Source organism: Anser brachyrhynchus (genome assembly GCF_964034855.1).
Source record: "Anser brachyrhynchus genome assembly, chromosome: 4".
Lineage (NCBI taxonomy): Eukaryota > Metazoa > Chordata > Aves > Anseriformes > Anatidae > Anser > Anser brachyrhynchus.
Genome location: NC_137698.1, coordinates 44,472,499 through 44,496,976, shown reverse-complemented (window position 1 = coordinate 44,496,976; position 24,478 = coordinate 44,472,499). Strand labels below are relative to the sequence as shown.

Here is a 24,478-nt window from a genome sequence, read left to right as displayed (position 1 = left end):
TAGCAAGGCTAAACACCATGCACCTTGTTTCCATTGACAATGACAACCCAAGCGTCATAATCAGAGGCTTTTTGCCTCCAATACATAGGGAAACCTAAAACTTTCATAATATAGTGCAAATTACCACTTTAGCAGCAGAGTAAATAATCACCGTTGACTTACTGCCTGCACCACATTCACCCCAGGCTAGTGTGTTGGTGGCATGAAATATGCTGTGCCGGGGGTGACGGGGGGTGTAGAGTGGTCTCACCCCTGGGGCTCCACCGATCAGCAAGACTTTAGGCCTTTTGTCTCACCCCTTTATGATGGGGTCTGTATTTTGTGGCACAGCTTGCACTCAGCACACCTTTGCAGGGGGGTTGGGAGCATGGATGGAGGCAGACATGCCTCTCCCCAGCCTGGGGAAGTCTTGCAGGTTGGGGAAGCTCCTCCAGGCCCAAGTGAGTGAGAGGAGACCTTGGCCTGAAAAAAAGAGGGCAAGGATTTCATTCTTCTCATCTCCCTTGCTTGCATTGCCACGTGGGAGGAAGTACTGAACTCATTTTGTGAGTAGGTCCTGCCCATTTCAGAGCCAGAGGTAAGTGATGCTTCTGAGAGCTGGATCTGGAGCCCACTCAACGTGCTCTGGCTCTTTACTCAAAGTGCACAACTGCCTCCAAGTGAGGAAAATACCCCCAAGTATATCTGACTACTGAGCTGCCGCATTGCTTTGTGTTGGGCTACCCTTCTCTGTTCTTTCACGTAAGTGCTGCAATTAACTGGCATGCTGCTGTTAATGAAGATCTTTGTTCCAACAAAGGTGAGGAGGGTTCTGACTTTCAATAAATTTCTGATCACCTACAATCCTACAAAGTTTACCAAAGTGGCTGTAGGATTTAGCAGCCTTTCATCCTGTAATTACATGTTTTGTCTCAAGACTTATATTAAAGCTGGGGATGGAAGGTTCTCAGAAGACTTAGTAAATAACTGGAATGTGTAAGACTCTCTTTATTCAGAAAGTCTGCCTGGAAAGCTCATAAGATTAGGCTTTCCTGCAAGATTTTCTCTACTTCCTACTTGAAGACTGGCTGGAAATCTGAGAAGAGCCTTTCTGTTTCAGCTAAAGTGAGTAGGTGCCAAGGTTTTAGGAGGCTGAGAGAGGTGAGGGGAGGAAAAGGGAGTTACAAATTTCTTCAGAAATTCAGGTTCATCTTGACTTTTGGGAAGAAGTTACAATTCCTTTTTGTTTTGTCTGAACAAATTTATTCACTTTTATTTTGTCTAAACCATCTGGCTGAAGTACAGCTTGGGCATGACTTCCCTGAGATGTCACATTGAATTAATAGGTTTGTTCACAAGTCATAAAATGAAGCCTGTTTGTAAATCTTTGCAAGAGCTCGTCTACTCCATGCACCACTTGCCAGGCACACAGGAACCTCTTCTGCACTGCACAGAAGACCAACTCAGCCCAAATTATTCAAGATGTGCTTGTGCTGGGCTTGAACCAATTCCAGATCTGAACTGTGCCTCCAGGATGACCTTTGGTACAGGATCATCAGTCAATATAGAATTATTCTGATGTGAAGTGCTACATTTTCCAAAGGAACCAGCTTCATTTCTCCCTGCTTGTGTTAATACAAGTGCAGTTCAGTTTTTAAAGTATTGAAACAGCCAATAACCATATAAGAGCTTTGGAACTATGATCTGAAACCAGCTAGTCCTTGAATGGGACATCATCTGAAAATCCTTCACGGAAATAATGGTGTGGAAAGCAAAGCACCTGGCAAATATTTTACCATGTTTTCACCGCCAAAGAGGAGTATGCTCATGTATAGAAAGGTGTGCACTGTGTGTGTACATGTGATATAGAGTAAGATTTCACTACAAGAGAAGCTGTGCATCTGCATGTGCAATTTGAGTGGCCAAATAAGAAGTCATATAAGAACATAATGTCCCAGTCACAGAGCAATCACCTTGAATCATGGATAATGGTCAAAGGCATTTCAATTGCAAAATTTATGAAGCTAGGAAAGAAAATGGGAGTTAAATTGCAGGCAATTTACAGAACAACCAATTTTTCCCAACCAAGCTTTGGAGCTAACTTTTCAATAGCAGGAAATGTAGGTTAAGGACATGCAATGTAAATGAGCTCAGAACAGCCGCCTTTTTTTTTTTCTGTTTTTTTTTTTTTTTCCTCAGAGACTTCACACAGTATAAGCGTGAACACTCAGGACATCTCCTGGACGCTCCAACCCATATCATTTCTAGACTTTGAGACCAGAAAATCAGAGAGAACAACCTCACTCAAAGCTAGAGAACAATTCAAATGCCATCCTTACAGATGAGAGATCCTCCCCCCACCAAACCCCAAAAAAGCACCATCAGTAGGACAACAAAAACATTTTTTTGAAGAAGAAAGGTATATGCCCTCCAGTTTTATTTTTGCTTCAATGATAGTCAATGACAGTGTAATTAACATATGAAATCACTTCTACCAGCTAGTTGCTACGACCCTTCTCCAAAACAGTGATGGGTTCTGCATTTTTCAGGTGCCCATCTTGAAATAAGGCGTAGACTTTTTTTTTTTTTTTTGATCCTCCTAGTCTTCCCTCTCTCAAAAACCAGTCCCAGGTAAGGTGTCTGAGCCTGATGGCCACAGCTCTTTCAGTAGAGAAGCTCTGTCCTATACTGTGCTACCAAGAATAAACACTGTGTTGAGCATAAGAGCCAAAAGAGAGGAAAAAAAATCCCTCCCTTTCAATTTTTTCTTTCCTTGCAAGGCCAAACATGCTGTCTTTGGACAGATTTCAATCCTGCTTTAATTCATTAAAAAAGTGAAACAAAATCACCATTTACATCCTTGACAGCTGGCAGGTTTTATGTGTTCTTACTGTTCTTGCCAAGTCAAAAAAAAAAAAAAAGTTTTCATTCAGCTCTGTCATGGATTTTTGGAGTGCTGGAAGTGTGAGAGATGTCAAAATGTACTCATAACAATGACATACAGTACCTGAAGGCAGGAACGTATTATGCTAATGTACTGGTGTAAAGGAAGTTACAATTCTCCTTTTTTTCTGAAAAAAAAAAAAAAAAAAGACCCACGACAACATCAGAAAACATACCAGTCCTGAAAGAGGGAGCATTTTGCTTTCTACAAAGTCATCTGACATGTTCCAAGATCTTTCTGTTCATCAGATTGCATTCCAACATATACTAGCGAAGAAGGAAAGAAAAAAAAAAAAAGGAAGGAAAAAAAAGCCAAAAATCTCATGTTTTACTAGCATTTCTGGATTCCTATTGCATCCATAAGGGGAGAATGGTCTTGCAGTTCAGGTGCTGGGAAGGGCTGCCAAAGTGCCAAAGGCGGATCCTGCTGTGGCCACAGACCCAGCCGGTGACATGGAGAAATGTGCTCTTGGCCGCTGTGCATCAGTTGTCTGGGTAGGAAGAGTTCACTTCCCTGTGTGACTATATTTGCACCATGCAACACAAGAGGACACTGGATGCAAACATTATAGTGGCAAGCAATGCGCTGAAGCTATTTCAGCAGAAATAAGGAGCAGAAATGGTCTCCAACTTTTATTTTCTGTGGCCATTCCCTGGTCCTGGTAAGACAATATGAGGAAGAAGAGCCCTTCTGAGTAAAAAACACTCATGTAGAAGGCCTGAGGCAAGATGCAAGCCCCCAGTGTTTCATGCCACGATACACACAGACCACAGCCTATATTGCATTGCACAGAACACATACCTTGTGTGCATGCAATCCAATTGTATGCACCTGAGCTGTATACAGTCAATTTTTTTATTTGTGAGAAAGGGGTTGTACAGAAAAGCTTGGCAGCTGTTTGAACTCTGTGGCATTAGGAAGAGTTATCTAGATTGTAGTTCAACGAAACCTTAGCTGCCCCTTGAATTATGATGGGGGCAAAGATAAACCAGAAATTGGACCTGCTGCTATTGAGTTTCCTTGTCTCACTGCCCATCCCAAGGAAATGTAAGTTAAATCTGCTTCAGTGCAAGCATACGAGATTAAACCTCCCATTGCAGCACTGTGCAGCTGTTTACATTAGAGAGAATTGCTACTGAAAAAAAGAAGAGAGTCCTGTGATATAATTACAATCCACGAGCACCCCATCACTATCATTTCCAGAGGCATTTGGGAGGCAGTTGTTGCAGATTTCAGAACTGAAGCTCACTCAGGAAGGACAGATGCCAGATCATTATTCTTGGCTTTAAGATAGAAAATAGCTTATGGGCATAGGTGTTATTTACTGCCTGCAGTACATTTCAAAGAACAGCTATCTTGTCAATCATATACTCTTTGTATTATTTGACTAGGTCATTTTAATTTTGCTGTGGTTAGTTACTTTAAAATCAGTGTTATTCTATGATCAGCTACCCCTTATCTATGGTGGTGAGAATAGCTTGGGGTTGCGAGTTAAAGACCACAAATATGACTAGTCTTGGCTCTGAAACTTTGAGGCCCATAGGCACAGTCTTCTCTTACAAAATGCAATCATTATGGCATGCATATAGCCCTAAGCTATTTCACTTATTAAGCCAACAACTGCTTAAAATGGCAAGCTGCTCTTGGAAAAATCAACTTGCTGCTTTTTGCCTGTACAAGATCCCTTCTGATACACATAAATTTTTAGAAAATCTAAGCCTAGGGCAATTGTCTACCTCTGAGATACAGTTACAACAGAATAATAAGTAGACTCTCTGATACACTTCTGTGCTCACCTTTACCCACAGTATGTGGGTGCAACAAGCAGAAATGATTTGTTCTCCGCAAGGCTAATTTTAAAAAAACACCAGTGGAAATGTGGCTTTGTGTGCATATTTGGTGTGAGGGCAATCAAGAAAAATATTAGCCTGAAGGAGCAGAAATAGTGCAGTATCTTTCTCCAGAGCTGGTTCTGAGAAGTGTGGAAATGCAATTGTTTAAGATTGAGACACAACCAAGCTCATCACGTTTAGGTCATTCCTCTGTAGGAATGAACGTGGTACCCCAAATTTCAGTCTACAGCAAGACTGTAAAGTCCTCATACAAGTGCTTTGATCATGTTACAAAACTGGTGAGGTAAAAAGAATCAGAAAATAGAAAGGACAAAGCTGGAAAAGCAGGGAAATGCTGAAATTTATTTCTCCTTTTCCTTTCATTGCACTTGTGAAAGTTGTATGTAGCAATAGGAGAAGATCCTGGCTACCAACAAAAAAACTCCACACTAAAGGGCAATCTGAAGCATTGCTATGAATCACTAACATAGTTCTTGATAAAATTAGACCTGTGACAAGCCAAGGCTCATCAACTGCATGATGAACACATTGTTGTGCCTGAGCGGACACTGTCTGCTCTCTGGATGAGGAGTTTGGATAGGTGCTAACTTCCTCCAACCAATAAAACTTCGAAAGTATATTTTCAAAGGAGGAAAATCAGAAGTGGAAAAAGATGGTGGCATTGTGTCATGGTGTTGTCCCACGATGTGGTCTTTCGGACTCTGAGACTCTGATCTAACAGAGAGGTAGGCAACCTCCCCACTTCTTATTGTAAAAAGAGAGAGAGGAAAAAAAAAAAGTCTTTAGCTAAAGCATTTCTTCAGATTTCTTTTATTTTCTTCTAGATTAAGTATCAGGTTGATGAGGTTGCAGATTTTTTAACCTCAGTGAGAAACCCCATCAGACTGGGAGAAATCCTCATTATCCAGGCTACAATCATGAAGTCCAACATGCTGTATACAAATCAATGCTCAAAGTGTCTATGTGGAAATACAGAGCTTTTAATGCTGGTGACCCAGCATTTTACTATGAGGGTAAAATGTTGGTGAGGGTAAAATGTTGGTGAGGGTAAAATGCCGGTGACCCCATTTACTCTGAGGGTGGTGAGGCACTGGAACAGGCTGCCCAGAGAAGCTGTGGATGCCCCGTCCCTGGAAGTGTTTAAGGCCAGGTTGGATGGGGCTTTGGGCAACCTGATCTAGTGGGAGGTGTCCCTCCCCAGGGCAGGGGGTTGGTATTAGATGGTCTTTAAGGTCCCTTCCAACCCAAGCCATTCTGTAGCTCTGTGAGCCAGCACGAGGTACGCACAAGGCCTCTGCAGTGGCTCGGATTGCACCAGCACTCCCTTTCTGAGAAACAGCACTGATAACAGTCGTGTTCCCCTCCCTACGCCAAAACTGGCTTTCAGTTCCCCCATGATCGGCAGGTTACAGTGCATGCCATGACGAACACTGACCGTCCTCCCCGTGGGAAGGAGTGCCTTTCACCGGCGGTGATGTATGGCTGGACACGTGCAAAGTGCTGGCAGCTGTGGAGCTCTGGAACTCTTCAAGATAAAACACACTTTCTGAAAGTAAGATTACTTTTATTACCGAGCTGATGTGGAACAATTCATTTTATGAGGTATCTTTTCAAATAATTTAATTATCATATTAGCTGTTTTCATAGATTGTATTCTAAGGGCACAATTTTGTGACTGGATGAAAGATTGCCTCTCACCAGCTTCATTGTACAAACAGCCTGAAGCTCTCTCTGCCTTAAATATCTACCCAGAAGTGGGCTGAATGTGTCTGGGAAGTGGAGAGATACTTTGGAAACAAAATGAGCTCTTGCACAAGCACTGTTTTTCGAGAGTTTTGTTCAGACATTCACATTTTTTAAAATAGCTAATAATCCTTTGGAGACTGAAAAATGAGTATTTCCATACTCTGTTTAATACTGATCAAATGATTTCACAATTGTTTATGGTCAGTATAATTTTGCTTTGGCTATATCAAGGTCAATATTAAAAATCACAAAAATCTGTGATTGCATATCTGGAAAAGTTCTACTTTTCCACATGAAATATAATGCAACACTGGGAATGCCAAAAAGCATATCTCTACACCTTATAAATGGTGTAGTTGCAAAAATTATTAACCTATGGAACTTGAAGCCAGAAGGGTTATAGAGAAATTATATAGGGCTATAGAGAAATTGGTCAATAGCATTGTAATCAAACTATTATTATTATGTATTCTAAAGTTATTATCCCTTTAAGTGAAAAGGGAATTAAAAATGTCATAGCACAAGAACACCGAAATATTCCTAGTAAAGATAAAACAACCCCTAGAAGATGCAATCCACTATATGACACCTCTGTATTTCAAAATGATATTACTCATTTTTTTTCTTCCAAACATAGTTTCAGCGTGGTTGGAATTTTGATCACAATATGATTGCATTTATCGAAACTGCATTTTGCAGGTGAAATGATCTTTTTGGAAGAAGTTTCGTCAATACCTTCCCTTTTTCCTCATCTGCTGCCATATCACACTTGCAGGAAAACTATCTCCAGTGTGCTGGAAAAACCTGTGGTGGCCACCATGTATTCTATTCAGAGAGCCCCAGAGGGCGTCAGACACATAAGCTACAGCTCCATGTTGTCAGCCGGTTGTCCCTTGCTGGGACATGGGTCTCACCATAATGGCAGGTGACTGTAAAGGAACTGCATGGAAACTGTTCTTCCTTTCCAAGTGACCGCAGCTGCAGGAGCATTGCTGTTTGCTGAAGTACTGAACTGTGCACTCAGAGCAGGCACTCCAATATGCTAACCCAGCTGTGCGCCACTGGACACTTCATTAATGAAATGAAGGAAGATTGCAGATAGCAGGGTGACACTAACATTGGCAAGCTGACAACCAAAAGTTGTCTGTACACACCCTCAGCTGGACTCACTGTCCTTCCTTTGACCCTGAGCTCCTTCCTCTAGCTTTGAGTAATGTGTGTAAGCACTCCCAGCTATTTCAGTATATCTTCTTCCTATTTTTCTTCCAGCATAAAAGATACTCCTCCCTCACTGCTCTTACTCATATTTGCCTTCCTTCCTTAGAAGTGAACACAACTTGTTGTGGTTGGTGACCCTGAGCTCCATCCACTGGGAGAGATTCGTGAAATAGTTGAGCCCAGATCTGCAGAAACATTCATGTGCTCGGTTTCCAATGCAGCCTGTAAGAGTCAGCCCTCACCCTCAGCCCTCAGGAATGGCAGCTTCTGCCATGGCATTAAACTCCGTACCACTTTGGTAGATTGTGATATCAACATCCTCACAGCTGGAAGATTTTTTTTACAATATCTCAATGAAAAACACCTGCTGAAAAGCATGATCCTACACTACCTGCAAACTGTTCTGTCTAGAAGGACATGTTCTTTGTGCTTAACCTCCCATATGATACCAAAAAAAAAAAAAAAAAAAGTGGGGGGGGTCTGTGAAGTCTTACCTAGCTTACTGAATTTCCCAGGGGATTATGGCTGAACTTCTCTGGGTGAAATGAAGTATGCAATGAAGTCATTTGCCTTTTCACCCTTTGAAGTCTGTCTCTGAGGATTATACTTCATACAGATGTTTGGATGGTCACATGAAATCTAAGCCATTTTGGGAACATGAGATGCTTATTATTTCAGTCTGATATCTTAAGTACATCACTAGCATGTTTTACGTTCGGTTAGATGTGCCGGAACTGGCATACACCTGAAGTTGATCCTGAGATGCCTCCTGTTCACAGCTGAAGACACCCAGAAAGAAAAGTGGGCAAGGGGAGCCATCCAGTGAAGGACCAAAACAGGTCTCCAGCTACCCCAGCATTTGGTAGTATGGCTGGGGAAAAAAAAAAAAAAAAAAAAGCCCATGGAGCTTTCCTTCTTGCCATGTAAGATACCTTAATTTCACCAAGTATTCAGACTGAAGAGATACTGGCTCCAAGCAGAGCATCTGCCAGTGGCAGGATCACCACTCCTGTGTCACTCACACAGGGAGGCAGGTAAGAAAAAGCTGTGTGTTAATCTCTAAAGCTTTGTATGCAGCCAATAAAATCCATAAGCAGTAAACCCTTTTTTTAGTTTTTATTCCTCAGACTTTTACAAGTTGCTACAATCAATTGTATAGTCTTTGCAATTTAATTTCATGTTTTTTTGGGGTTCCCACTGCCAGTAGTGGAGAAGTCAAGGATGGCTGCAGAAGACAAACATGAGGGGTATTGCCACAAATTGCTTTTTACAGCAGCAAAAAGCTCCTCCATGTTTCTACATGGGAAAAGTCTTTAATGCAAAGACATAAACCTCTGTGATAGATGAAATTTCCCTAAGTAGCTGGGGAGCAGAGAGAAACCCAAAATTACCCCCTGAATTATATGGTGTGTTTCTGTCTGAACAACAAAAAAGACTGAGAAAAAAAATGAAGAAATTAAAGACAAATGCAAACAATTATCAAGTGTGTATGAAGCTTTTCATTAATGTGGGACCAAAGTTACACAGTAGCATATAAAATCAGACAAATACACAAACTGCCAAATAAAAATTGCATTGTGGGAAACAGAATCTTAATTACATTTTTAAAATAATGATGGTTCATTACATAACAATTTCTTATGTTGCTGCTCTGAGATCCTATCCTAAAGTTGTCTGCATCTAAAAATCCAAGGACCAGAGCAAGAATATTAGTGGTGGCCAAAAGGGAAGGATTTTTCTCTTCCTCGGTTTTTTGTCATGGAAAAATATCTAAAAATGAATGTAAGTAACGAGGCAGCAGCTTGCAAAAATGCAAAGTCAAGCTTACCTGCGGCCCACCTCTACACCAATCTTGTTTACCCATCAACACCTCAGGAACAATTTCTTCTTCATTCACATTCCTCAACAGCAGCCTTTATTATATGGTGTACCACATCCTAACATTAATTAGCACTTCACTGGCAGGCTAAGTATCATTTTTCAAAAGGACTGCAATTAACAAAATAAAACAAATCCCTTTTTAGTTCAAGTAGCATTGCTTCTTTCCCCCTCTTCAAAGTGATGGTGTCAAATTGTTGCTTTCCTCTCGCGGTTTGCCGTAAACTAGCAACAATGGAAATATTTTCCAGTGCGCGACGGTTTTCACTTGCCTAATGCCTTTCACCTGAATATTTTAAAGCACTTAGCAAAAGCAAAGGGTGGGGAAGGATATTGATTTTCTTTGATTTTTCTTCAGTTTATATGAGGAGTTGCAGGCAGAGAGGTGGTAAGTAACTTGCCTCAGGTTACAGAATGACTCATCAGCAGAGTCAATAATAAAACCCAGTCTTCTGGAGTCTCTGATTATTCTGTTCACAAGATAATCCAAAAAAATGCGATGATTTCACTTCAACTCAAAGTTTGGTAATGTGTGTTTCTTGGAAAAAAGTGTTCTGTTTGTGTTGGGGAAACATCCTGGTTTATTCATTGTGTTGATATAGTAAATTGCTAGCCCGTCCAGTGCTGGAGAGTAGTGCCAGTGACGTTCTGGGCTTAGAGTTCGTGAATGACTCTCACACAGTCATCATCTTGAAAGCTGTGTGGCAAACTCACAACTGTGAAGCCGCTGGAAAGGGCACAGCAGTATTAGTCTGCAACAGCTGGGAACCCACAGAGTCTTAATGGCAAAGAACGAAGCATAGTCACTTGAAATAAATACTCTTTATTTTTTTTTCATGTACTTGTTTGCAATATGATCTTCTCTCTGTGGAGGAATGCCTTAACAGAGGCAGCTTAAAGGTTTCTTTCCCTATCTTTGGAAACAAAATAACTGAAAAGAAAAAATTGACTTGAGCTCTTACATATAAAACCAGCTTAGATTTGTCATTAAAATACTATGGCTGAAAAGTGTTGATAAAACATAAAAATATTGACTGGCAATATTAACCCTTGTGAGCAGTCTGAGATCTTTATGGTATCGTGGTCTTTGGAGAGGATTTTGTGGCTGGACTGGCTCTCCTAAGGGGTGGCACGGGCTTCCCCATGCTGTGGCTATTGCAGGCCTCCCTGAGGAGCACGAGGACCTGAGATTGCCACCCCAGAACTCCCACAAAGTCCGATGAGAGACTTGCTGGTGCTGTCTGTTTTTCTGAGGCATGTCTCTCAACTGGTTTTGTACTTAGAGGTGGGCGAGAAGAATACAGTATTGCCTCTGAAACATAAATTTCTCTTTTGGACAAAAATTGTATTTTTTTTTTTCCATAATAAAGAAAGAAAGAAAGAAGGGGAAAAAAAAAGCGCTCCCCAGTAGTGTCTCTAGAAGGCCAGCCCCATTTTCCTGGGGGAGCTAACAAGGCAGCAGCTTCAATGACTTGTCCTCACAAGACAATTAAAGGTTTTCAACAGACTTCCTAGACCACTAAATAATCTTAGACCACCACAAAGAAAAAGACATTTGTAACATTCAGATCCTTTCTACTTCTATTTGAGATGAAATGCAGCAAAGCCACGTGGCAAGTGGTGTTGCTGAGCCAGCTGCCAGGTAGTACCTCCAAAAGCCTCCTGATGCATCCCCTGACATAGCAGCTGGTGGGATGTGCACATTGATCTACCCAGGCCTCAGTGAACTCTAAGGTTGGTCCAAAATTGTGGTACTTCAAGAACTGCTTCAATTGCTGATTGTTGCTCCGCAATTCTATACTTTGTCCTCCTTTTCAAGACTTTCCTGAATTTGGGTGTCCTGAAAGCTATTGCAGATAGCACCATATCTGTGCTTTGCAACGAACTTTTAGGGCCTCCGTGCGGAGAAGGGTGCTGCTGACAAGCACAGTCCCCTTCCCATTAAATACTCCTGCGCTGTGAGGAAGTATGACTCCTAGTGGCTTTTTAGCCCATAGGAAGAAGGGTGATGCTACTTCTCTCTTTAACATGAAACTTGTCCCTTGGGCAGACCTTGTGCTGCACACCTTGGAAAACATTCTGACTTTTCAGGACCCAGACTTGTATGGCACAGCTGGGTCTTAATCAACCCTGTCACACAAATCTCTCAGCTTCATTTCTATACCAAAGTTTTTGTTTAAAAAAAAAAAAAAAAAAGATCTGGGAGAGACATCACAAAGGGACTAAAAGCTGTACTGGAGGTATCTCCCCTGCGGGCATTATTCCTCTGAATAGGGCCGAGTTTAGCGCAGGTCAAAAGAGAACTGCTGATCTGGAAATAATGGTGCATGCCGGAAAGACCCCGCCGTCACACCCGGCCCCCCGGCTGCGCACCCCCACCAGCCAGTGCCACAAAAGGAAACACAAACAAGGATTAGCTGCAAAATTGTTATTACAGCTCTGTGGAAGTAGCATTATTATGACGGTTATTATCACGCTCAGGTCATTAAAGACTGCAGCTCTGTGCCAGAGATGTGAAGCAGCAGCGTCAGAGATGCTCTTGGGAGTGATAGGTCCGTGCTGCCTCAGGCTGCTCACTGTTGCATTGCTTTCCAGGCAGTCTTGTAAAGTAGCCTCTGATAACGCATTCTAACAATATTTTACCATCAAATATAAAAAAAGTCATATTTGCAAAAAGCTGAAAATGACGCTATCTTACACAGCACGTGTATATGTTGGGCAGTCCAATGGACATTGCTCTGGGTTAGCTTCAGTGTATATCCCCTTCTAAAAAGAAAGTGTACTAAGAAAGTCCCTTTACTTTGTTTAATTACATCATGATGTGCACTATAAAACTCTATCCTAAAGGCATAAACTATGTTCAGGGGTGAACAACATAACAGGCGTTAGCACAGTACTGGTGGGACAATTTTTTCAACTGTCAGGTGTTTTCTACCAACTGTAGATATTCCATACCAGCCTGCTACTAATCTCTTCCCTTCCCTTCCCTTCCCTACTAAGGCCTTCCAGCCAAATGTTAGATAAGGCCACTGGGTGTAATACTAACTTTAGCAGAAGTTCCAGGAAGGAAAGCTCTGTGATAATCTGCCTGGTTAAAACTTCCCTGAAATGAAGGTCAAAATGCCAGACTGAGTTACATCGGGCTAAGGGAAGGGACACAGCCAATCTCCTCCACCAGCTGGTTCCCAGAGACTCACACTCAGTGGAGAAGGGTCAGGAAAGGAATGGAAAAATACTGAGTGCTGTTTGGATTTGACTCACCCCCATCTTAAACTTCAGGTTTTTGGCCGCATACCTGGTGGGTGTAAAATGTCATGTAAAGGAAATTACAAAGAAGCAGGGAAGTAAATCATCACCCTGAAGACCCAGCCAAAGCGAGGGCAGTGAGCAGTGGACATCATCGTTTCTTCCAGAAGTGGTCTCAGAGATGCCTCTCATCCCTGCCATCCCTTCCTTTTAAATTCTTTTTTTAACAAACAAACAAAACCAGCAGAAGACCCATTTGAATTTACACCACCAAGCCTAATTTACCTGTTGACAAGGCAAAACCTACACTGATATTATCTGTCCTTAAAGCAGGCCAGCATGAGGCTAGCTATCATGCAGGAAGCACTCAGTGACGGGAAGCATTTCCTAGATGGATCTATTTCAATAAGAGAAGAAGCACCCTGCCATCTTGACATCTAAATGTGGTAAAAGACAAAAAGCAACGTAGCCTCCACTGGCATGCTTCATCCCCACAGACCGAGGTGGTGAGGGCAGACTGATCGTGTGGTGTTTTACACTAGAAACCTTCTCATCCTGGGGTCTCTGCTTATGCAAACACAAATCTTAGATGTCTAAATACATTTAAAGTCTGCTTGCACTATTATCTGTAGTGTTCTGTGTGACCCTCTTAAGCACTAGCTGTATATATTGAGGTTATCAGAAATGGAAGACCTCCATGTCACCTTGTGTTATTAAAAATCCCTGTAAAATAATACAATAGTCACTTTACAGTAATACTTGCGAAGATACACTTGGAAAGCTCCCAAGATCTGTGGAAACAGATCAAGAAATAAAGATATATATATTTAACGGGTGAAAGAAATCCCATAGTATATAGCCTGCATCCATCCAGGAGAGCCAGGAAACTTGATCTGTAAACTCCTGTAAGCATGAATGGAGGTAACTACTTCTTTATACACAGAGGAAATCTTGTGCTTGTTAGACAGAAGGAGTATTCCAAAGCATCCCTCACCTGGTTGTGAATCTTGCTTTTCCATATACTTTCATCTTGCAAAGGAAAAACAGGCTTCAGCCATCCTAAGGAGATTCCTTCAGACTGCATGCTAGTGTACACAGCAGGGCAGTCATGACCGTAGTGAAAGATCTGTATTTCATTGGCAAATATGCTTTCTGCAGTACCACTTGCCTTTTGAATATGTTTGAAAAATACGCGCTAGAACAGAGTGTTCCTGTTTGCTTTTCACACTGACAATTACCAGAGCTCAGGTTACAAGTACATTAAGTCCCCTATACATATGCCAAAGAGAAAAAAATGTGCTGCTTCCAACGGAATATGGGCTTTCCAAAAATCTTTTCCTATTCCCATCCGGGGCAGTGTTGCTCCCTGCATGATATTCTCCCCTCTAAAACTGGGTAAAAGAGGGTGATGATGGTTCATACCGGGTAAGCCTGGTATTAGTGGGCATGGGACTATGCTTTCAGAGAAAGTGTTGTCTCTGTAAGAGGAAAGGAAGAAAGCAAAAGTTTTGCAAGACGACACAAGTCCTAGGGTAAAATCACACCATGAGAGTGAGCGAGTAATGAAATGATGCCCTGGTTTTAAGCAGAGGCTGGGCCCTCCTTGAACACAGGTAATAAGAAGGCTAAGTTATAAAATAACATTGGAATGTCATATGCTTCATACATGCACGCCTTTGAGGAAGAAGTCAAGCAAAGGGGCGGGAGACCTGCAAAGGACCTGCAAGGATGAGCAAGGAGCTCTTGGAAAAACTCAAACAGAAGAAGGAAGTACACAGAATGTAGAAAAAAGGGACAGGCCTCTTGGGAGGAATACGGGAACGTTGTTGAGAGAGTATGCAGGGATGTGACAAGGAAGGCTAAGGGCTACTTGGAATTATATCTGGCAAGAGATGTCAAGGACATTAAGAAGGCCTTCTTCAAATGTATCAGTAGCAAAAGGAAGACTAGGGAAAATGTGGGCCCACTGCTGAATGGGGTGGGTGCCCTGGTGATGAAGGATGTGAAGAAGGCAGAGCTACTGAATTCCTTCTTTGCTTTAGTCTTTACTGGTAAGGTCAGCTTTCTGGAATCACAGGCCCTGGAGACAAGAGAGAAAGTCTGGAGAAAGGAGGCCTTTCCCTTGGTCAAGGAGGATTGGATTAGAGATCATTTAGGCAAACCTGACACCCACAAATCCATGGGCCCAGAGTGCTGAGGGAGCTGGTGGATGTTACTGTTAGGCCACTCTCCATCATCTTTGAAAGGTCGTGGAGAGCAGAGGAGGTTCCTGAGGACTGGAAAAAAGTCAAGATGTCATCTCTAAGCATGTGGGGGAGAAGAAGGTGAACAGGAGTAGTCAGCATGGATTCACCAAGGGGAAATAATACTTAATGATCTGACAGTCCACTCCAGGCATCTCACCAAAATGCTCCAAACTGCTTCCCAGGGATCCCTCCCCATATTTACCCACTGTAGACTGAATTTATTCTCCAACCTCTGGCTCCCAGCTATGCAAAAGGAGCAAATTGGCTGCTGCATGTTTCCTCTACGTGTCACTGGGCTGTTTTTAAAACCACATAAAACTACTTTGATGGAGCTGGACTCAGCCGAGCAATCCCTGTGCTTTTTGGGAAGACTGAGCTAACGTTGGTACACAGTGTTGATGTCTCCACCTGCAAGCAGTGCTGGCTTTTGAGCAGGAACTCAGGTAGTGGATTTAACCAGTCTGTCCTGAGAGGAGGATGAACTTAAAAATGGAATTCCAGCTTTAGAAATTATTTCCAGGATTAATGACAAGGGATATGTGAGCACCAGATCTACAAAACTGCTATGGAGCATTCAACAGAATTTACACCTCAAAACATGCACATAGGAAACAACGCTTCTCAGAGGCTAAGTTGTTGTCTAACTCTGTAGTAAAGTATCAGAGGCACGTCAGTTTGGAGAGAGAAAGCCTCAGATGATCTGATCTCAAATGCTATGGATAGGAAAGGATTCCTACTTTTGTTTCCTTTTAAAGAAACCTAAGGCACATCAGCCTCAATAAGAAGAAAAGTTAGCCTTTTCTTTTTTTTTTTTTTTTGATATTTTATGTATGTTTAACTTAACATGACATTGGGAAAGATATTGATTCACTTACATCAAATTAACTTGTTGAACATTAACATTAACCAAGCCCAGTAATTCCTGTCAAGCCTCACGTGTTAATAAGGACACAATTATACAATCCTGGTCTATGCCACTTTGAGTTAATTAGAGCACAAGCCTTAACAATGTGTGACACTTCACGCACAACAGCCACCTTACTACATCCAATACCCATGTGAGACACCGAGTTTAATTTCAAGCTGTGGGGTTACAGCAGAGCTGGCAGATGAAATGTGTTCAGGAGTGCAAATGATGACCCTGGGAAGATGCAACAAGCAGCTAGGGGCGAGCCCCCGCATCCCACTCTCCGCTGGACCCATGTGCCCCACTGCTGCCTTCCTGCCCTTTGGGGAGGAACAGCACAATGGTTACATTTTTCTGAATCTTTCCATCCGTTGACATTAACACTAATTCCTTTGATTACTACAGCTCAGACCATTCTTCCCCCACCCTTTTTTCCCCTCTTTGTGCTGCCGAGAGCGCTTTACTCACTGTCACTGTTTCCTCTCTATCACCCATTAGTCAGCCAGCTCTCCCTGGTTGTGTGGGCTCTTCATGTGAATGTGAGAAAGCAGGCATGAAGAAACCTAGGAAAATATGAATACAAAACCACAAAAATAATGGCAGGCATCGCTGAGTCCAGGTGCAGCCATTGAATATGCATTTAACTTATTTCTGAGTTATCTTAGCATAAACTTGTGGTTGATACCGTCACTGTTGTCCTGGCAGACTCATTATGCTCTGAACACTGTGCCTTTTTTTTTTTTTTTTTAAAGAACATCCTAGGAGATTCAAGTCCCACCTACCAAAGATATTCAGAAGAAAACATATTGCTGCGACATTTCTTAGGGAACTTGACTGCTGCTTATTCATACGTAAAATATTTATACCTCATTATTTCCTACCAGCCTTTCTTCTCTACTGCTCTTTTTCTTCCTCTCATCCAAAGAAACCCTGCCTGAAGCCACTGGGACAACACCCTCATCCCCTGACAGCTGTGCACCAGGACCAGCTCTGGAGGCCTGCTTGGACTGCTGGGGTGTATTTGTGCACAGCCATGCACCTCAGACACCAGCTGCACCCCTGTCCTGCTTCCCTTCCCTTGTGCAATGGCCACCAAAGCTGCCTGGTGGTGTGAGGACGAGATGGCTTGTGAGACACACACTGGCTAAAATTTATTTTTATTTTACCCTCCCATTTACCCTTGTGGGTGTGCAGAAGGAAGAGCACGCGAGCAATGCTGTGGAGTGCTGGTCACACTATGGCTCCTTCAATAATAGTGACTTACTAAAGCAGATCACTCTGATTTAGTGCGGGGTACCAGAAATCCTTTGGATGGCTGCTGCTGTATGATCTCATGCAGACAAACCACCTGCTAGTGGGCTGCAGAAGCCATAAATTGGTCCTGGGGATGTTTGGATGAAAAACCGTCTTCTCTGTTGTCCGAGGAGATCTGATTTACCTGGATAAAATATCTATTTACTGCACATAAATTACCATTAACATATTAGCTTAATAATAACTTCCACTAGTAGCTCCTGAGCTTTCTATACTCCCATTTTTGTGCGGATATATGCACCCACAAATGTGCAAACTATAGTGTGTTGGAGAAAAATACAAGCATATACAGACCATATAAATGCTGCTAATAAGGTTCATAAAGGATAGGAAACCAAGCCCCACTAAAAAAAACAGCATCAGAAACAGATAGCAAGGAAGATTTAAGGTCAGTTGTATACTTGTTTATGGTCCCAGTTCAATTCCTCTTTTTTTTTTCTTTTGTTTTTTTTTTTTTCTCCCCAGATTACAAATTTTGATCGTTCTTAAATTCCAGTGTTTTGATTTTTATATACCTTTAACAAATTATTAAAAGCCATTTCTGCTTTATTTTTAATCCTTCATGGATCATTTTCAGAAAAAAATAATATTGATGTTCTAAATTTTTAATTTTTTCCCCTCTCTCCCCCCCAACTTTTTTTGCCATCATCTGCAACAGAAAATCTAGTAGGCTTGTATAATCTCTTTCTTTTTCCCACTCTGCACCTTTTCTCCTTTTTCTTTTTTTTTCAGGTTCTGAAAAGCCATACTGGAGAGAAATTGTATTTTTCAAACCTTAGAGAGTTGCAAAGTGGCCCAGAAAAGAAGCAGAACCCCACTCTACCTGGGATTGTTCAATTCACAGCAATCATGAGCAAAGAATATCAAAGAGAAGTAATGATAATGCTGCCACTGCTGCCAAAGTAATACTCTTTTGAATATTGCCAAATAAAAATAGCTGCAATGATTCAGAATGTTTCTCGGGAACACATTCCTCTTCTTTCGTTAAACATGCATGAAAAAGAAAAACCTGGCTTTTGCAAAACAATTGTGTTTCATTAGAAGCGTTAAGCAAACTTGATGATAACATTGCACAGTGCATTTATAAAAATGCAGGCCAGGAGATGTGCTGGCCAGAAGTGAGAATCTACTGCACCTCTCAGCTATCAGGCAGAGCTGGTGCTCTTGGAACAGATCTGTGCTGCGGAAAAAATACACCTGACCCTTCCCCATCCACACCAGCATCGTGCCAGCTCTGTGGAAAGCTTGCTGGGGTCTGGATCCAGCACGGCTCCCTTTTAGTGCCCAAAATCAGGGGTCTTTGACTGCATTTCACCTCAAATCTAGCAGAAAACTTATTCCTCAGACACAGATACTGTGCCAGTTTCGAGATAGATATTCCATTTTGTGTTGGTTTTGGATGTGAAACCAACATTGGTCTGATCATGGAAACTGAGTTGCAGCTTTAAATTTGGAGAGGCACTCGGCTCTCCTGAATGCTTTTAAATGCTCTCAGTCCTTTGGATGAAAAATGCTCACACCTGTTTTACCATTAGTCACTTGGCAAAATGGTGGCAAAAATGCTACCACTGTCTCCAGAGGACCAAACCCCAGGGCTAACCCTTGCTAGATGCATAGCTTCTTCTTGAACACCCTCTTCATTGTACTAAGTACCCAAAGAAAAGGTAATTGTACAATTGAATCACAGTCCAAGTGGCATTTTCTTTCACTCCAAACAAAGCCACGAGGTTTACATATATAAAACACAGCTTCCTGCACCATATTATTCCGAGGGTGTTTTCAGGCAAAATAACATGCTGGATGCCAAGACTATGAGCCGCTGACAGAAAATCCAGCTATCATTAATGCAGGTATCCATCCTCCAGTGGAAACAGACTCCATCAACAGCAGACAGTCATGGCTTTTAATATAATTCAGCGGCAGATAATACAAAGCAGCACTTTCACAACTGGAGCATGGATGAAAAATGACACAGTCCAGGAACATGAAAAGTAACAGGCCTGGCGGGGTGAAGTCCTGACTGGCTTTAACTGGAAAGCCTGTTTTCTCTTGAGCGCACGTGTTTGCCAACTTCAAATGGCACTTACTATTTTTGGTAAAGTTGTTGCAAGCCCTCACGCATGCTTCGTCCAGCACCAGTTCAATGGTATATGATAATCATTTGGTATTAAATGCTGGCAGCAGAGCCAGAAGGTTTCCTTCATGCATCCTCCTACAACTGCCAAGGCAATCAAATTAATACTGTTAACAGCCCGCCAAGTCAACCAGCCCACTAAACTGTCCCGTCTTAAAAATGAAACTGAGACATTCATATCAAATCATGCCGTTTCCCCACCGAGTGCGATCGCTGGACCCCAGCCAGCAGGAATGACTGCTATCATCATATGATGCCATGCGATGGCTCTAACGAGCTGACATTTCCTGTTGCTAAATTGCCATGTCTGAAAGCCAAACCAAATAGTGTTCTACTATTGGAAACCAGACGATGGTTTCTGACTTTTCCTTTTGCCTTCTGTTTCCTCGCTTTCAAAGTTTCTCCATCCAACCCTGCCTAGATAAAGAGTTGAAAGCTGCTCTCACACCATATGGAATATATCAGACTGGTCTGTAAAATGAAGCTGTCTCGTGTTGCTTCCCTAGGCCCTGTTGTCTGCTCTAAAACTGAGCCATTCCCGTGTTAATGGAAACAGGCGGCTGCCAGGAGTGAGCAACGCTGTGGAGGCGACACACAGCTGCCCAGCCATAGTGTTGTGCCCAGGGTCCACACCTGAGCTTGATGCCAGCCCATTTCCCTGTCCTCTGGCCACGCATTTCAGCAATTAACAACAGTGGCAGAAGAGAGATTTTAAATACCCTTTCTAGGATCTCAAGGGAGTCAGTGGAGAGCATTCGAGTTACTGTCATTGTTACATCTTTTGGGTCTCCCGTAATCACCACTTGGTATAGTGAAATGTTCACGCCTCTCTTTAGAATAATTGCCTTAATTTTTCACCATACATTTTTCATCCAAAAGAATACTATTTTGGAGGTCAAATCACCATTGCATGTTGAAATCATTGTGGTCTCAACATGGTGTCAGTGATGTAGATGATTCTATTGAAGCAGGAACACAACAGATACACTCCAGGAATACCAACAAGAAGAAAAATTACAGGCTCAGGCATCCCATGGCAATTCAGAGCTAAAAAGTAACGTTCTGTGATAGGTTCTTAACACATGCTACTCGGCATGGTTAGCAAGATACCAGACAAATATGAATTGAACAAGGAAAAAAGAGATATTTTGCCAGAAAGAGGATGGAAAGTGGGAAGAATAGCAGAAAAGTGATCTTATTTTTATTTTTTATTTTTCCACTCGTATACAAAAGGTATGGGGAACTGTAATTTTTCTAGTTCTCATTTGCTATGCTAGGGTATAGTCAGAGCGGGGATTTTATCTAGCTGCACCAAGCTGCTCTGTTAAGACTATGAATGAAATAGGAGCCTGTTTAGCTGGCAGCATAGTTTTCTTCATAGCCTTTACTTTTGCTCTCCAAATGGTGTATGGATTTCATGTACCTCAAGCTGTACTTGCAGACTTTTTCCTAATCCGCTGCACTGGTAGTTTTGGCTATCCTCCATCAACTTAACTATTAAGTCTCAAAAGTCTGTTATACATTTTATAGACTTGGGGGAAGCTCATTTTTCTAGTGTGCAGGCTACTTGCAAAGGGCTGACCTTCATCTGTTCAGTTTGGCTTGCTCTCTTTTGAAGTAACACATTTCATGTTAGCAGCACTAATAACTAATAAAAAATTATTTCACTTATTTCTTTGGAAGAGATCTAATTTGAGTAATGAAAACTCTCTACCACAGGAAAGTGTTTCCTCTGGCAGTAACACGCCCTATACAGCAGCAACACTGAAAAATCCTTGCTAGTAACAATCTATAGCACTGGTAGGCACTGAACACACCTTTACCATTTCCAGTTGTCTATGTCATGAGCTGACATAGACAAGTCTCCTCTTTAAGGTTGCATGAGGTGACAAAAAAGGTGAACAAAACCATGAACACTAGGAATAAGAACTCTTCAGATTTTGCTAATTTAAGAGGTTTTCAACGTAGGCCTTTTTCTGAGAAGGAAAATAAAATGGCGGTACCCCAAAGGTATCTCAAATAGACTTTTACCTAGGCTTTTACTGTAAGATAATCTATTCCTTCCCTGCCTGTTCTGGGATGCAGAGGTCAGTGCGCTGTAGTTCAATACGATCACCAAGTATGTCACGTGTTCCTTATAATTTTGAAAGCATCCACTTTGTTCCTTTCTAGTGTGACAAAGATTTCTAGGAGGTTTAAGGGATATTTAAAACTATTGAAGAAAATAGGTACTGGCTCAGATAAAAATAATTTTCTTCTCAAAGCACTGAGAAGGGCTACCAATGCTACATACGGTCCTTCTTCCCACCTCAACCACTTTTCTTGGCTAGGGATTTCTATTATCAAGACACTACAATCTAAGTTACAAGCCTGTATGGTTTCATGGAACCAAACCAGTCATCTGCCTTTGTATTTAATTAATTTTCATCTTCTGGAATTACTAATTAGGAAAAACAGATATTTTTCCTAGGTAGTGACACATTTCATTAAACCTGACTAAAAGTCCATGGTATACATAATAGATGTTTTGTACTCTGTAGTTTAAACAGAACTAGATATTGTGTCAGACAATCAGAAAATAATATTCGCATTCAACCATCATATAGTTTTTGTTTAAAAACGTTGTGTAACAAATAGTAAGCATAGATATAATAGTGTACGCAATGCAAATAAGAATGCAGGGTTGGGTAAATTAGTCCATTTAAAACAGGAAGTGTCCCAAATCTCAATAGGGTACTGAAAAAACAGTTCAGGACAAATTTGCTTAGCTTAGCCACAGGGAGAATTATTTGCAGTTGTTATGTTAATACAGATAACATGTTTTTCAGCAAGTGGGCTACAATGTACGCTACTTTGTGTTGACACTTTGTTTTCTAATGCAACAGCTGGGTTCATATGGAATGAGTTTAATTACAAGAGGTGATCTTTCAAACTACTGTTTCTCAGAGAAGTTCCGGAGAAGAAAATGGGATCTTGGTATTAAAGAAATGCCCACAGGATTAGTTCTGTTCTCTATTGGCCAAGAGGAAAACACATGAAGAAAAATTCAAGCAACTTTCCACTCCTATTTTCATGATGCTTGCATTCATTAACAGGCACACGTAGACACACTGACCTGTTGCTGGAAGGGTGAGTACACTGAAAAGAATGAGAGAAGGAAAGTTACATCCCAAGCTGACAATGTCTTTTAATTAATTAAGAGAATGCTAGGTCATTTCTGAATAGGCTTAGTGTCAAACTCATGCTTCCCTCAGACTCTGGCAGCGTTTACAGCATGTTGTTGATAATATAACTTGAGGTCTCACTGGCTTTGACAGCTCCGCAAGGGTATTTTGGAAGGATTTAGTGTTTTTGAATAGCTCATTTCACTAACCCATAAAGAAACACTTTCCTTCAACACAAGCACAAGTGGTTATTTTCTATACTTAATAAGGCCAAGGTAAAGAAAACCCAACTGCATATTTTTAAATATTTTATCTTTACACAAGCCTAGGTTATGCAGAACACAGAGCCATATACATACTTTCACAGAGAAGGTAATAATATCTGACAAAATCTCAAGAACTGCCTAACCTGAATGTCAAATTATTCAAGAAGGATTTTTTGTTTTTAAAAAAAGGCACAACAGAAGCATTATTATGGATAAGAAAAACCCTGTCAGATGAAAAGCTGCATCTTCTGCTTGTCTCTAGGGTAGAGAAGCATCAGAAGGTCTAAAACTTCTGTACATTTCCTACAGCACAACACATAGTATTAAACAACCACTTTTCTTTGAAGTATGTGTGGAAGATCTATGCCTATAAGTGGTTCTGTGGCCATATACAGGGCCCAACTATTTACCCTAGAGATTTCCTTACTTACAGGGTAAGTGTGTGGGGAATATGGAGAGACTGAGCTGTAGGAGTTAAAGAATTTGGACTTTTCCCCACGCTTCTAGCAAGTTTTTAGATGTCCCTATTCTGTGGTAGACTTCTCGTAGTGTACTGAAGACTTTTTCTATCCACTACAATAAAGTCCTCTGTAACCAGTATTGTAAAGTTAGGTTTAACTTATTTTCTCTTATTCTTGTTCTTATTTATTCTTATTCTTGTTCTTATTCCACGTGAGAGAGTTTAAAAATGCCTCCATGTTTCACATAGGTTTTCTAACATGAGATGAGAGACATGAGCAGACTAAAGACTTCTATGAAATATGTTACTACAGAGTGAAATTAACATCCAAATCTCTAGCTCATCTGCATGTACATCCTGGGGAAAGAAAAAATAAGAAGTAGAAATAATTATAAATAACCATGATCTTCTACTTCCTGGAATTCTCTTTTTTTTCACTAGTCGCTGAGTTTTTTGGTTGTTATTTTTTCATTTTATTTAGATGAAAGGTCATGGTGATGTCCTATCTTCATCACAGTACAGCGCGTATGTGTCCCAACAACTCATACATCACTGTACTTAGGAAGCTAATTAAAAATACAGTAATTTACTACTAGCTTTGGATTTCTTTTAAATTAACTTTCACCTCTACAAGAGCGTTTAAATGCTTTCTCATAAGCACCCAAGACCTCTTTTAGTGGATCAGCAGAGGCAGTTGTGTCCCCCTTTCACTGGGGCTAAGAGTAGTTTCAGATGTTAGCATCTTCGTATCCTGTCCTGCACTGTCCCAGTAGAACTGGGATCCATTTAGAGCCCTGCACTTAGTCATTACGTTAGTCATAGATGATGAAAACATTCTGTTCCTGTTAGCCGTCCAAGCTCTAAATCCCAGCCCTGGAGGATATGCAATAAATACAACACAATTGTGCACAGAGAGAGCCCGGCTGGGTTGGGTAGTGCAGGAAGTGCATTGTGTGATTAATAAACACACATGAAACGCTTTTTAACGGCAAACTTCTGAATCTGCAGAATCTATATAACCTCCCCTAAGTTTCCTAGCATGACCTTCAGGGGCATTAAAAGTGAGAACTGAAATGCACCAAACAGGATTCCACCTCAAATTGGCACCGTGGAGCAGTGCATG

The 24,478-nt window shown here is 41.4% G+C and overlaps 1 long non-coding RNA gene across 8 annotated transcripts in view; it reads right to left on the bottom strand.

Moving 5' to 3' along the window:
* LOC308194510 overlaps positions 1-24,478 on the bottom strand; it is a 137,140-nt gene that overhangs the window by 41,262 nt on the left and 71,400 nt on the right. For 7 of the 8 annotated variants that reach the window (XR_013950622.1, XR_013950623.1, XR_013950624.1 and 4 more), the window contains exons 2-3: positions 16,486-16,580; positions 16,206-16,337 (exon numbers count right to left, since the gene is read on the bottom strand). This is a non-coding gene — a long non-coding RNA (uncharacterized lncRNA). Of the gene's footprint in view, positions 1-6,211; positions 6,323-16,205; positions 16,338-16,485; positions 16,581-24,478 lie in introns of all 8 variants that reach the window. The other variant, XR_013950621.1, reaches the window with a different exon arrangement.